This window comes from Lathyrus oleraceus, chromosome 5 (assembly GCF_024323335.1).
Source record: "Lathyrus oleraceus cultivar Zhongwan6 chromosome 5, CAAS_Psat_ZW6_1.0, whole genome shotgun sequence".
Lineage (NCBI taxonomy): Eukaryota > Viridiplantae > Streptophyta > Magnoliopsida > Fabales > Fabaceae > Lathyrus > Lathyrus oleraceus.
Window position 1 is genome coordinate 5,521,615 of NC_066583.1, and position 15,636 is coordinate 5,537,250.

Genomic DNA, 15,636 nt, shown 5'->3' on the forward strand with positions numbered 1-15,636 from the left:
TTTCAAACCTCTTCAATGTGGTCACAAATTTGACCTTATTTGTATTTGGCATGAAGGAGTTATGCATTTTAGAAGTTGAGGAAAATCACTTGTTCAATGGTAATGGTCCAAAATGACCTATAATGTTTCCTCTTGGCACATGCATTTTCAAGTTGAATTTGAACTTCTTCCAAACATCAAAGTTTAAAAGTACATCTTGAATTGGATCATGGAACTTGAATTGCTTTCATATCATAAAAATTGAGCAAGTTATGATCCTTGGAAGTTGACCTCATAACTAGGGTTCAGACAAAATGACCTATAATCTTCCACCATAAAAAGTGACTTTCCAAGGAAAAATAGATCTTGACTTTAACATGAAAGTTGTTTGGAATGTCATAAGGAGTAATGTTTCTCTTGTAATAATTTTCATATGACAAAAATTGTAGGAGATAGGGTCTAGGGAACCCCAGCTTTGACCAGTTGACTTTCTCTAGTCAACCACCATGAACCAACTTGCAAACTTGACATTCTCTTGATATTTGGGACTCATGGAGTGCTGTATATGTGTAGTATGATGTAACATGAAGTATCCCTTGAAATATTTGATCAAATGATGGAGAAACTTGCTGAGAAAGTCACATAAGATACCTAGATGAATTAGGGCTTCCAAGGCAAACAAACTTTAAAATCTTGATGGTTTGTTGATCAAAATGATATGTGAAGACCATGGGGATCCATATATGATGTTTAGAGCCAATGTAAACCATCTCTTGATTTATCTCCTTGCATTAAGGGTCCTAAACCCTATATATGAGCTTGATGGAGCATGGGTGATCACACACACTGCCTACAAAGGCAACAAACTATACATTGACATATCTTTGGTATTTTTGTTAGTAAACAATGAAAAAAAGTATGATACAATCAAATGTTCTTTGTGATCTCTCCCAATGCAAACCCAATGAATGAGGGGTAAGGAGGATGCCAAGTTATGATCCTAAAGTCAATGCATATGATGAGATAGCATGAGGGATCTTAGGGTCTTACATTAACCCCCTCTCTTGGTTTTGACACCACTTTTATCTTTCAGTTCTTGGTTATCACACCACAATTCAGGGACACACATATATGCTTCCCTTCTCTTGGATTTGACACCATTTTTATCTTTCAGTTTTTGGTTATGACACCATAATTTAGGGACACACCTATATGGTTAACCCCCTCTCTTAGTTTTGACACCACTTTTATCTTTTTGTTCTTGGTTATGACACCATAATTCAGGGACACACTTTCATGGTTAACCCCTTGTATTTTTCTTTTGGGACATGCCTCTTTGGTTAACCCTCATTTCTTGGTTTTGACACCATGCTTATCCTTTTATTTCTGGTTTAAACACCACCCCCAATCATATATTTTTCCCAGTCTTTGTTCTCCAAACTACAGAGCTCTAACTTCCTTATTGCACTATAAGGATACGTAGGCACGAGGATGTGAATCCTTGGAAAGCACCTTCCTTTCTTTTCATTGTCCTCTATGGTTCCACGAACTACGAGGCTTGACCTTCTCATTGCACAATGAGAATACATAGTATTTGAGGGCTACAATCCTCCTCGAGCACTCTTTTCCTAACCCTTTTTCTATTTTGAAGGCACATGAAGATTATAACACCCATCCAAGCTAGAGCATTCAAAATTGTTCTCATGGAGTACCATGGATGTGAGAGGTGTTAATACCTTCCCCTTGCATAACCGACTCCCATACCCTTTTCTCTGTTTCCCTTTATGCTTTATTGATATTTCCCCTTCCCTCTTTTGGGATAAATAATGTTCGGTGTCGAATTTTTTGTACCTTTGAGCGTACAATGTGTTAGGTGCATACACTATTTAGTCAGCTAGCTTCCGCTAGTGACTCTGCTGGGGAAGTCAGTCCTAGTTGCTAGAGAGAGTCGAACCTAGTTCTGCTTGCTTTCTGTCGCAACTGCGAAAAAACAACCGGCGAAAAAGAATGAAACAGAAGAGTTGCCACTGTTCGTTATTTATCCCAAAGGAGGGAAATGAAACGATCGAAGAAAACCTGAAGAAAAAGGAAAAGACAAGGTCTCGCAACCAAATCTTGGGTTCGGGAGTCGATTATGCGAAGAGTCGCAAGGATGTCGCATCCACTGCCTACGTATCTCATCTGAGTATGAGAATCAGAGTCTTCGTAGCTCGGCTACCTATGGGCTAAAGAGAAGTGTGCTCGGTAATACATCGCGTCTTATGCCTACGTATCTCATCTGGAATGAGAATCAGAGCAAAACGTAGTTCAGCTAACTACGGGAACAAGGGTCTCGATTGCAATTAGAGCAAGAGAAAGGGAAGGTCTCGATCGCAACGAGGGCGAGAGAAAAGAATCGCAGCAAGGGCGAAAGTAAACAAGGATTAGTTGTTAGTCGTCAGTCAAACTTGGCAAGACATCGCATCTCGTGCCTACGTATCTCATCTGAACATGAGAACCAGAGTTATCGTAGTTCGACTAACTAGGGGTTAAAGATTGCCATCTGAACATGGACTTAAAAAAGAGGACACCAGCTGTGTCAAAGGAGAGTGGGCAATGTGTTCAACGTCCTAGCAGTAGGTGTCGCAGCTCGCTGAATCGAGTCTTAGGCAGTTACCTCTTTGCAATAGAACGGATTGACATGCCACAAGATCGGAGACGCACGGAAGGCCTAAGAGTGGGGAAGCTCTGCCCTAGAGTTATCATGCAATGTGGTCCTATGTATTAGGATTTACAGAGGGGAACATCTACCTAATGTTAGAATGCAAAGAATAAGGGAATTATACCTATGTTATCATACAAAGGGTTCTACCTAATGGGTGCTACCTAAACGGAACAAGAGTCGACGTATGGAGTAAGGAGAGGAGCCACAGATAAGGGTAGATGGCGATGCCTGAGGCAATCGACTTACAGGTAGATGGCGATGCATGAAGCAATCGACTTACAAGAGAAATGGCGATGCCTGAAGCAATCGACTTACAAGAGGATGGATGAATACGTGTTGGTTATGTTAAGTTTTGAAAATGATTACTCGACGTTGGGTCGAGCTTTTGATCTTGTTTTGAAATGATTATCGGATGTTCGTTTTAATTCTTATATTAACAGATGAATAAAGAATGAAAAAAAAAATATTATACACTTCATGGGAGAGGGGTACATTTGTTATGAATGGGGATGGTTCATGGCAACCAAACAATAAGAATATATGCCTCAATCATCATACAAGTAGGCAACAGTTATCAATCAAATCAGATAATTAAACAAGTGTGTAATCAAGCCAAAGAATCAAAGAATGAGATAAGGGAGCATTAAACAATGTATGGGAGTGTGAACATGTTAAACAATCAAGCAATATTAAGCATGGATGAAAGAAACAAATGCAACAGATAACAGAAGAATCAGACAGATAAAAAGATGCACAAAAGGTTCACTGAAATAATTTAATCAGGAAATGAGGTGAGGACCAAATAAAATCAAGATGAAAGGCCTCTAATACATGGCATATGAGATGAACAAGGGAGGATCAAAAGATCTCTTCAATTGCCATAAGCAATCCCTAAATCAAACATCGATCATAAAGAAGTCAACTGAAAATTCAAGTCAATTTAAAAAATATGAAATAAATAGCAAATTAATCAAGAAAATTATGAAAAATTAAACTAAATAAGGTGGGGTCAGGACATCATGATCCCCCAAAATGATTTAAAAAATAATAAAAATTAGTTCATAAATTAATTGAAATAAAACAGAAGTCAAATTAAAAGTCAACCAACCAAACTAGGTCAAAAATAAATCCAAAATAAATTGAAAATGGGAAATAAAATTCCAATAAAAGGTCAGGTTGACCATGGGACATTGGTCAACCTTCATCCCAAAAATCAAATGCTAAAAAGAATTTTAAGTCATGAAAATAAAATCAAGAAAAAAAATGTGTGTCAAAATGGACCATTTAGAATAAATAATTAAAATAAAATATTAATATTAAATAAATACGAAAATAAAAATTTAATAAAATTAAATAAGACATTAAGAAATATGGAAAATATTTTTGGGAATTTTTACGAATAAAGAAAATATTTTAAATTAATTAAAATCAAAACAGAAATTAAATTGGAATAAAAAGAAGAATAATGAAAATGGAAGGACTAGTGCTAATGGGCCATGAAGTGTGGGGTGTTGAAAGCAAAACGCAGGGCCCAAGATCTAAAACAAATAATTCAGGGCGTGACATGCTAAATAACATTTTAATCAACTAAATCATGTCAACATTGTATCAATAGGGCAACTCCACTTAAGTGACTAGAAGACAAAAAAACTTGGACAACCCATATTAAATCACAAGCATTGGATCTAACGGTTCAGGAAGCGCCACGCGGTCATCTTCTTCCACAAACCAAACCCTAACCATGCAATGCTCATGCAGCCACGAAAATATGAAAAAAACAGTGGATTTTTTCAATTTTCCACTCAAGAATGCAAGCGCTATAGTGCACCAAATGCCACGAAATAAAAACCAAAATTCAAGTACAAAATGTGTAGATTAACATGGTATCCTTGTTTGAGTAAAATGATGTCTTAATCATGGAGAAATATTGACAATAAGATGTCAATATTGTAATACCTCAAAATTTGCTCCCCACATTCATGCATTCATTTTTAGGTCATTTAACATTTCATATTGCATTTCATCATGTCAATCGGAATTAGATCCAAGAAGCTTGAATATCATCCAAGACACTTTGTGGGTCCTATCTGGGTGATCAGTCAACACAAGGGAATGGCTTGAGATACTTCCAACATGTTCAAATGGGGTCTATTCATCAGTCAAAACGTTAATCTTGAAGGAGCAAAAGTTTGTTCATGAGCTGTCATGCTCGCTAGGCGAGTAGAATGGGTCGCCTAGCGAGTCCCAAGAAAAGCCACCAGAATCACCTACGCTCAAGGGAATTTCTTGAACTGTCATGCTCGCTAGGTGAAGCCCACGCGTTTTGAAAAAAAAAACACGAAAAAAAAAATAATAATAAAAAAAACGAAAAAAAAATAATAATAAAAAAAATAATAATAATTAATAAATAAAATATAACAGAAAAATCTTGGACTTGGACCTCTCTCATTTGAGCCCACAAAGCCACGAAAATCAGGTTATAAATTCTAAAAAAAAATCAGTGAAAAAACCCTAGAGAGATTCTAACTAATTCAGAGCAACCTCCAGAGACTGAAGGGAACTCATCTGCAAAGAACCAATTCCCTCTCATATAAACCCTAAGATTGTTCTGCAAAGCCAACGGTGCAATTCAATTTCAATCGATCCTCCCCAATCAGGTATGCCCTATTTCCACTACTTTATACTTTCAACCTAAAATTTCTGAATGTATGAGGTATTATGGGTGAATTTGGAAGAGTGGGTATCGTTAGGTTTTGCATGTGGGCACATGTTTTAGTATGTATGTCATGTCTTGATGTGTGGATCCTTGCCCCTTGACTTTGAATTTTGATACCCTTTTGATGCATGTGTTTGACAAGAGGTTTAGGCCTCCTACACTTGGTTGCTTTTTGTGAGCTCTTTTTGTGAATTTTAATGGCATGATTCATGTGGTTACATTTTGATTTGGGGCAACTCTTGATTGCACCCCATCTTGTCACTCTAACCTGTTTGTTGAGTTTTTTGTGAGGGCTCACATGACTCCTGAAAGGATAGCTTGCTTGGCATTCCACTTTATTTGTGGGATACCATTTGGAGATTTATTCTGATTACCTGTATTGACTTGCTTTCTGTGATGGTGCCAGCTCGAGAGATCTCTGGGTTTCTTATTTCTTTAGCTGTTATTACTTCGGATCTTTATCCGTATGGTAGATCTCTTGATCCTTTATCTTTTCCGCATTTTACCGCTTTCTTAGCTGGAAGACCTCAATATGAGGCAATGTTTTCTTTTGTTTGTTTACTTTTGTGCCCAAAGACCTCCAAGAAGAGGCATCAGTGCTAAAGACTTCCCTGAAGAGGCAATTGACTGATAAAAGGGATTAGTAATCAATCCCCAGTTATTCAGTGTGTCATTCTTTATGCTCGCACTACGTGTCGATGCTTCAGAACAAAAGTCCAGGATCTTTTGTCCGGTCAGTCAGTGGAGAGGGTTCCACCTTTCTGAATCCCCACTTTTTTCATGAGCTCACCATGTCCAGGGTTAAGAGCTATGAGGTCTTATCCTCATTACCCTTTTGATCTGCTCACCCTGACGTTCAATGTCAGTGGTTAAGAGCCCATTTGATTACCTATTCCATGGCTTGTTTGTCGAGGTTGATATGACCCCTCTTGACTAAAGCCCTACCCATGTAGGTTTGAGCCCCCTTGGTGGCATTTTACTTTATGCATGTTTGTTTTTGTTAATACCTTAGGATTGGCATTAATTTTGTAAAACAAATAATGTAATCATCTTTGTTGTTTTAATATGTTGGGTTGAAGAAGTTCAACATCTGGACCAACATGTCATGTACGATGTCACGACATCATGCCTGTGACATCGCACATGTGTAGAAAACTGAATTAAGTAATTCAGTATATATTCTGGGATTAGTGAGGATATTTGGTGAATATCCTAACTTCCATGTGGAGGTCTTAAAGACTCAATCAGAATATATATGCTCTAAATATGGAGATATATATGGAGAGATTTTAGGAACTAAAATCTTGAAGACCTTATTTGTAGCAGAAAGTTTCTGCTGACTTTGTAACAGCAAAGAAGAAGTTTGCTGCGATTTCTGAAGGCCCAAATCCAGTTGGGTGATTAGGTTATAAATAGCATATTGTAACCTAGTCTTTGTAAGCCTCTTAGAATGAAAAATTAGGGGTGTGTGTGAGGTAAACCTCCCAACCTGTGGGAAGGTTACCATGTGTTTCTCAGTGTTCCAAAACTGAGAGTATTTGTAACTCAAAGCCTGTAGGTAAGAGTTGTTTGTTCTTGAATGAAGCTGTGAAGCAAGTTCAAGTTGTTTAACATTACATTGTACTTGTAGTGATAGGAATGGAAACTAGAGGTTTCTATCTAGGAGTTCCTAGGTATAGATTGCATTGGATAGGGATTAAGTGAAGAGTTGTAAACGGGGGAGTTTAACTCTGAATTAATACTGCTGATAGTGGATCTTCTTCCTGGCTTGGTATGCCCCCAGAGTAGGTGATGTTGCACCGAACTGGGTTAACAATTTCCTGTGTTTGTTTTCCTTCTGCATGTTATAATCTTGTCTGCCATAACTCAGCTTGTATTTCAGTCTGCTTATCAAGATAATAACAGACCTGATACATAGCCTTCTGTTTGAATGTCAATCAGAATGTTTTGACATTAGTCATTAACAACATATACTGAATAATAGGCAGGTTGGTTTGTCTGCTTCAGTTCAGTATTTATTTCAGTCTGGCTATCAAGAGGATAACAGACCTGGGCAAAGGATCATTGTGAAACTGTCAAACTGGATGTCTTGACAGTTAGTCATGTATGCTGATACTGAAGTAGAGACTGGTTAGTCTATTGCAGTACAGCAAATTTAGCACAGTCGGTTTTCAGGGACATAACTGAATCAGCATGAGGTTTATGTCTGGTTGTCAAACTGAATGTTGTAACATTCATTCCTGACAGCATGTGCTGAATTGTAGGATGATTAGTTTTTCTGTTTCAGTAATTTTCTCAGGCTAAAATCCAGGAAACTAACAACTGAACTACATGTAATGAACCTTACAAGTAGCCTATCTGTTAGCACCCTAATAAGTGGAAATTAGATTAACTTGTTCAACCTTTATTTTAGGAAATACAAGTACAAGGCCAGCAAACTGGATTAATGTAACAGATGATGTCCAAATCACTATTGAGACATCTTGCTGATAACTGTGTAGGAAAATAACAAAAGTTAGAGCTATGGTTGCTCTCTACTAAGTCTTTCTACCAGATGCACAGAACTAGGTGTTCCTCCATTCTAGGGTGACCTCGAAGCAGATGTCGTGACATCTGTGTACATGTGTATATTAGTACAGGGTTTAAATTGTATAACTGTCTTGCTGTATTAGTGACAATGTTGGATCAGATGTCATGACTTGGAGTAGAACATCTGAATTCTGACTATACCAGAATTTCAGTTTTGTATGGTGTGACCGTCTCCCCATAGGATTGCTAGGCTTCGTATAGTCTCTCGTTTGCATGTCAATTAAGGTAGCACTGTTCCTTCGTCTAGGACTTCCTTTTTTGCATGAGCATTCCTAAAACACAAACAAACTCATTGATTTTTATTCTCCTAAGAACACGTTAACTCCTTCTACTACAGGCGAGTAAGTCTCCAAAGGTCGAGCATCCGGTAGATTGCATAGTAACGTCGTTCATCTAAAAAACACAACCCTTAACCTGTAGTTAGCCGAACTACGGTTTGCTCCGATTCTCATTCCAGATGAGATACGTAGGCATAAGACGCGCTACGAAGACTCTGATTCTCATATTCAGATGAGATACGTATGCAGTGGATGCGACATCTGTGCAAGTCATTTTCTTTTGACCCTTCTTTTAGTAGATAGTACATTAGATAAACCCACGCCCTTTAGACAAGAACAACAAGAATGGATCCCGTAGAGTACTACGGATGCGTAGGGGTGCTAATACCTTCCTTTTGCATAATCGACTCCCGAACCCAAGATTTGGTTGCGAGACCTTGTCTTTTCCTTTCCCTTCTCCAGGTTTACTTCGAGCGTTTCCTTTCCCTCCTTTGGGATAAATAACGCACGGTGGCGACTCTTCTGTCATTTCTTTCTCGCCGGTTGTTTTTTCGCATCTCCTTTTTCAGGTTGCGACAAATATGGGCACGGCATAATGGAAAATCACAACACAAATCCATAACAATAACACAAGCATATGATTGGCATGGTAATGATGATGAGCATGGTAATGATGAAACAAGCATGGTGCAAGCATGGTAAATAGTAATGATAATAAGCATAGTAAGCATGAAACAAGCATGGTGCAAGTATGATATATCAATACATGGCCATGGAATATGAGTGATAGAGGGTACCTAGTGGAGACTTGGTCCACTGCCCTTTTGATAGAAGAAGATGATGGAAGAATGTGATGCCTCCCTTGTGTTTCAAGAACCCTAACTCAAGAGCTTGTTGAGAGAGAATGGAAGCTGCTATGTGATGGAATTTGGCCTTGCTTGCAATGAAAATCCAATGCTTCTTTAGGTTTAGGGTTTGCATCTTTTAAATATGTAGGTCAACATGTTTAATGGGCTTTGAGATGATTGTTATCCATGAGAAAAAATATTGCCAAAGTGAGGTGTATTAGGGCATGTGAAATGTTGTTATTTGGCAAAGTTTAAATGAATGGACATATTGCTGCAAGGCCCAAAATGAGGTAGCAAAACGTGACTTGGTTTGTATCATGGCTTGGCAAGCAAGAAAAATATTCCAAGGTGGTGACTTTATGGCCATGTAACTTGATGCTCAAGTTACCAATTGGAGAAATAATGCAAACAGTAGCAAGATATCATGGAGCTTAGCATCTTTCATGTTGAGAACAAGTTGAAATGATGAATGGAGGAAGGTGAAAAATGGCACTCAAGATCAGGTTTCACCATGCAAAACTGATTGGGCCAGCTTGGCCTAAAATCTGCCTAGAGAATCAAGTCATGGTGCCCACTTTAGGTGAATGTATCTCTCAAACCATGAATCCAAATGAGATGATTCCAAAAGGAGGTGAAAGAGGACATGGCAAGGTACAATTGTTGTGAAGAAAACATTTTCAATTGATGCCTTGAAGTGCAAGAAAACTGGCCAAGAAGTCTTGACAAACTTTGAAGATTTTGAGACTTAGAAATTTTTCTAAGTGTCCTAAAAATATGTCCCACTTTGACTAAGCATAACTTTATCAATTTTGATCCAAATGGAGCAAACTTTATATCTCTAGAAAGCTTGGAACAAGAGGAACAACTTTCATGTTGGAGAAATTTTCAAATGGAGCTCTTATCTGAATGGAAAATAGGCTTAAAGTGAGTGAAACAATCATGAAAACTTGCCCTAAATGGAAAGTCAACCATTTCCAAATTAAGTAACTTTTCCAATTCCTGATTAAATGATGAATCCATGATCCAACCTTGATCAAATTTCACATGTAGGCTCCCTTAGGAATGAATTTTGAGATTTCACTCTCAAAAAGTCAGGAGTTGACTTTTCCCAAACTGTCTGATTCCCGATTCCAATGATCAATTGAAGCACCTCTGGCTCAAATAAAAAGCTGATTTTTTGTATGTAGACCCTTGTGGACATATGGAGGGCCATGGAAAAGAGTTTCACCCAAAGAATCAGAAATAAACTGATTTTATACCAAACCCTAGTTTAGGGCAAAATGATCGGGAACTGATTGCACTGCTTGCCAATGGATCTTTCTGAGATAATTGTGAATCTTCCTAGGCCAAGATGCCTCTCTAACCATGACATGGATGAGCCCCTCTACTTCCAACCAAACATTGCATGTTGCAGGTAGCCATGAAACCCTAATTTCCTGATTAAATCCAAATGAACACTCTGATAGCTCTGAATCCTTCATTGATGAACTGAGGACCATAATAAGATACTTGGACCCACCTGAGACTCTTGAGACTTGTATACTTAGAGAATAAAGTCCAATTCTCAATCTTGCTTTGTGTGGACTCCCTCTATCAAGGAGTGATCAATCAAAAACTGATTCCCAAGTCACTAATGCAGTATGCAATGAGTATGACCTAGTATGATGCCAATGAAATGTAAAACATAATCCCATGCTTCCAGGAAAAAGTGAAGGGTAAATTTTGGGGTATTACACTTTCTTGTTTGATTGAGTGTTTAATTTTATGTTGTATGCTTTTAGCTTTTATGTTGTTTATTGCATTCATTTTATTTCTTTAAATATTGCATTTTTATAACCCCATTATGGATATCTATATTTTGATGTTTGGGGATGGGTTGATGTTACTTGAGATAAGCTCTACACCCGAGCTTGAGTATACACACATGATAGACTCATGGATAGTCGTGTTGACCTGTGTTTCGCGCGTTGGGTTGGCATGAAACCCACACCCAAACTAGTTTCACTTGGGGGTACTCTTGTCCTGTGAGAATTCACTATGATAAAGTATTTTCACTTTATTCCATGACTTTGGAAAGCATTTTTATGGATCACCCTCGGAAGATTATTACATATCTATGAGTGGGGTATTAGGTTTGTGTAGAAAACCAAGCTTCTACATACCCTGTTTCTCATGTGACGTTAAACCTTTGAACTTACTTCAAGCATAATGTTCAGGTTATCCAGAATGTGGCCATGTTGTTACATATCATTTACATATAATAAAACACCATTACATCATATAACTCTTCTGCATGTGCATTTCCAGGGAATCCGAGAGCCTAGTTTTTTGTCGAATACTCTGAGATAGCATGAATCCTGGAAAAAGAGGTGTGTGTAGTTACAAGTTTACGGAACGCCAGTTGAAAGCTTTGAAGGGATTAGAAACGCGTTTGGTTCTAGATCATAGAGAAGATTTCAAGAAGGCATGTGGGAATCTCCTAGGTATTTTCAACACTAAAGTGAACACTACAATAGTCCATACCCTGATACAGGTCTATGATCCTCCCTTGAGGTGTTTCACGTTCCAGGATTATCAGTTGGCCTCGATGTTGATGGAATACTCACATATCTTAGGGGTCTGAATTAAGGATCAGAATCCTTTCATCAGTACCAAGGAACTACCAAAGTCTCATATTTTAGCCGAAGCTATAAATTTGGAAAAGAATGAAGTAAAGCTCAATCTTAAGCCTAAGGGTGGAACTCATGGTTTTACTCTGAAGTTTTTGGTAGAGAAGCACATTGCCTTTGCTGATGTTGGAAGTTGGATAGCTTTCAACCCTATTTTCACTTTTCTCATCTATAGGATAATGTTGTTTCCTAGAATAGAAAAACTTTATGGACCTTGGATATATTCACATCTTCTTGTCTAAGAATCTGGTTCCCACACTTCTTGCTGGCACTTATTACTCTATTCATATGAGGACTCAAAAGAAGAAGGGTGCCATCATGTGATGTGTTCTTCTGTTGTATAGGTCGTTTACTTTGCACCTGCCCAACAAGGATCCTTTCGTAAAAAATAAGGATAATCTCAAGTGGTCTCAGAGGATCATGGTTCTGAACGCTGATGATATTTTGTGGTATTCTAGGGCTTATGATGATGTCAAAGGGTGTAAATAACTGCAATCTGAGGTTGGTGTTGCGTCAGTTGGGATATTCGTTGTTATGCAAACCAGATTTCGAGCATATGGAGGAGTTTGTTTTGTATGAAGGGGTTGACAATCCAAAGTTGCTAAGGAAGATCGTCAGAGATTGGAAGGAAGTTCGTCCCAAAGGAAGATCTAAGTTTGGGAAGAAGAATTGCATCGCTAGGGAAGCTTATATGCAGTGGGTTAAGGTCATGGTTGAAGAAATTCAGTTTCCATTTCCATTGGAGACATCTATGAACATCCTACAGCTTGTGATTGCAGTTATTCCTACCTCTGAGGTTTGAGAACTCAAGGAAACTATCAAGAGCTTAGAGAAGGAGAATGTTGATCTCCGATCTAATCTTGGTAGGCTTACGAGGGAGAAAGAAGACTTGGAGCTTAACCTTAATCAAAAGAGAGTGTCATGGTGAGAATCGGAGACCAAGCTATTGGATTATCTTGACTCACAAAACATTGATATCACCACCGAACTTTTATTTTTCTAAGGGAAGGGGAAACGATTTAAAATAAACCCAAAAAATAAACATGCATAACAAATAGTAAAACTAGAAGTAAAGAAAGTAGAGATCAAAGGTATGGGAGTTGATTATGCAAAGGGAAGGTATTAGCACCCTAAGCATCTGTACTACTCTACATAAACCTTTTGAATTTATCTATATTTTGGTTTAAAAGTTGTTTTTATTTTTGAACGGGGCAATAAAACGGTTAAAAGAATGTTTTGGAAAGTGTTACTTGACTAAAGTTAAGTCAAAGTTTAAGTTTGAGATGGTTCATGTGTACTAAAGCATTTGAAAGTGTAATTGAAAAATCCATTGACTAAAAGTAAGTCAAGGTTTGTGTTTGAAATGCCTCAAGTGTACTAAAGCATTTTTCGAAATATAATTGAAAATCCATTGACTAAAAGTAAGTCAAGGTTTGTGTGGGTGTCTTAGCTTGAAAAAGGGGTAGGGTTTGGTTTAGGGTAAATGCATGAATGGACAAACAAAGTCAACAAACAAACAAATAGTACATGACTAGGAAGTCAACATAAGATCCTTTCCCTTGGATTTAGATACATAAAGATACATAAATTTGTAAGACATGAACAAGCTACTTACATGTTTTTGAGGCATGATGAACATAAACAAGACATGACAAAGGTTTACATGACACCACAAGAGATAGCACATGAACAAGTATGAGATACATGTACAAAATTATGGAAGTTTATGAAGGAAATACTTGAATTAAATGATAAACAATTACAGGACATGGATATAACATCACAAATTAAGATAGATCACAAGTGGAGTATCACAATACATGATTAAACAAGTGTATATTTAAGGTGATTTGTGAGTAAAGTACAAAGCAAGGCCCTAAATGGGGAGGCTTGACAAATCATATCATATCATTAAAGGATAAGAAATCATACCATGATCAATGCAAATATAAAATATCATTCAAGTTTTAGAAAGGGTATCAAACCACATTAAGCAAACAAAACAAGTATCATAATAGTGATATATAGTTATCAAGTAAAGTTGTGACAAAAGAAAGATATTCAAAACATGGATCATATGAACATGGTATGGAAAAAGTAAAACCATAAGTGGATCACTATGCATACAAGTCAAACAAGAGGCAAGAACATGTTAGGGACAAGTTTGGACCTAAACCTTAATCATGGCATGAATAAGAAACAATCAAGTGGAAACCCTAATCACCTCTTAACCATTCATTCAAACATGTTTACAAGGTGAATCAATTTATAAATGGTATGAAAATAATCAATTTTAAACATGTTGAGGATAACAATCAACACTTAAAAGAGTGTTCTATGATCATACAAGCTTTCAACATCAGGAACAACCAAGAAACAAACCAAAGGAATCAATTAGGAGCCTTAAAAAACACTTAAAAAGTACATGTTTTCCATCAAACAAAAAGTGGTGAAATAAATAATATTTTTGAGATTTTTTTGTATCATCATAAAATAGACATTCTCATGAACACATGGCAAAAGAAATGGGTCAAAAATCTTAAGGGATCATAAAGTTATGACTTTTTCAAGTTGTGAAGAAAAATGAAAATTAACAAGTGATAAAAAATGCACATTGCCTTGGTCAGATTCGAACCCACGCCCTTGGGGTTCTGGTGAATAAAAATACAAAAAGGTTGGGGCGACAAGGATTCGAACTCCAGACCTTTTGGTTGCAAGTGACTAATGGCGCACGCTTCTACCACAGGGGTGGTGATACATCCATTAATTAAAATACAAACATTAGAATATATTATAAAACACGTTCCACTTTGAATTTTCAACGCCACCTCAACATCATCATCAACCTCGCGCTTCTCCCTTATTCTTTCATTTTTTCTTCAGATTTTTCTATCAATCATATCTCTCTCATTTCTCAAAGATGAGGATGCACGAAGGCCAAAACCAGACCTGAAACCCTAGGTTTCATGCAACATAAACTCACATAAACAACAGTATAAATGACATGTAAGCTTGGTGTATGGATAGATGAGGCCTTTACCTCTATTTATAGTGATCCTTGAGGGTCTGAGAAGTCTCACATATCATAAAATAATCGTGTCCTTTGCTGGCTTGCTTGCTTGCTTGGTTTTTGCACAAAACACCAAGTGTGAAGCATGACAACAGTGTGGAGTGCATGGAGTGTTTTGCATTGCTTTTTTCTTAAGCATAGGGGTTGGCTTGAGGTATAGGATGTGTGTATATGAACCAAAGCTATTTGGGAGCTCAATGGTACTAATTGTTGCATTAAAGCCACTTTACACAAGTGGAAGTGTGACCGTTATGCCAAAAAAGGAATGATTCAATGTGTAATGGCTTAGTTGCTTGGGTAAAATGCTCAAAATTTTGTTTAATATTATGATTAGAGTGAGATTTATAAGCAATAAGGACATGTACTTGAAGATCTTGCAGATTTGCTTGAGTTTGCAATGCAACTTGACTTATGAACCACTTCATGATGCCATCTTCCGAAATTCGACTCTCTTAGCTCAAGAGTGAGAAATTCTTGCTCTTGGACATTTTGGAAAGATGAAATCGTGATATACAACTTCTATGTTTATCACTTTGCTTGAAACAATTGGGATCTTGGTGAAACATTGGCATAACGTTGGTCATTTGATTAGGTCAGCATGCTGAAAATTTCACCAAGTGTTTTATCACTTGAAAAGCAAATAAATCCTCCACTTCATGGCCCCATATCTCGTCATTCATGAATTTTGGGGGTTTCATAACCTAGGAAAAATTTGAAGTATGAAGCAAGACATTTAATTTGATCATGGGAGCAAAGAAAATGGTGGCTTGGATCACAAGTTAC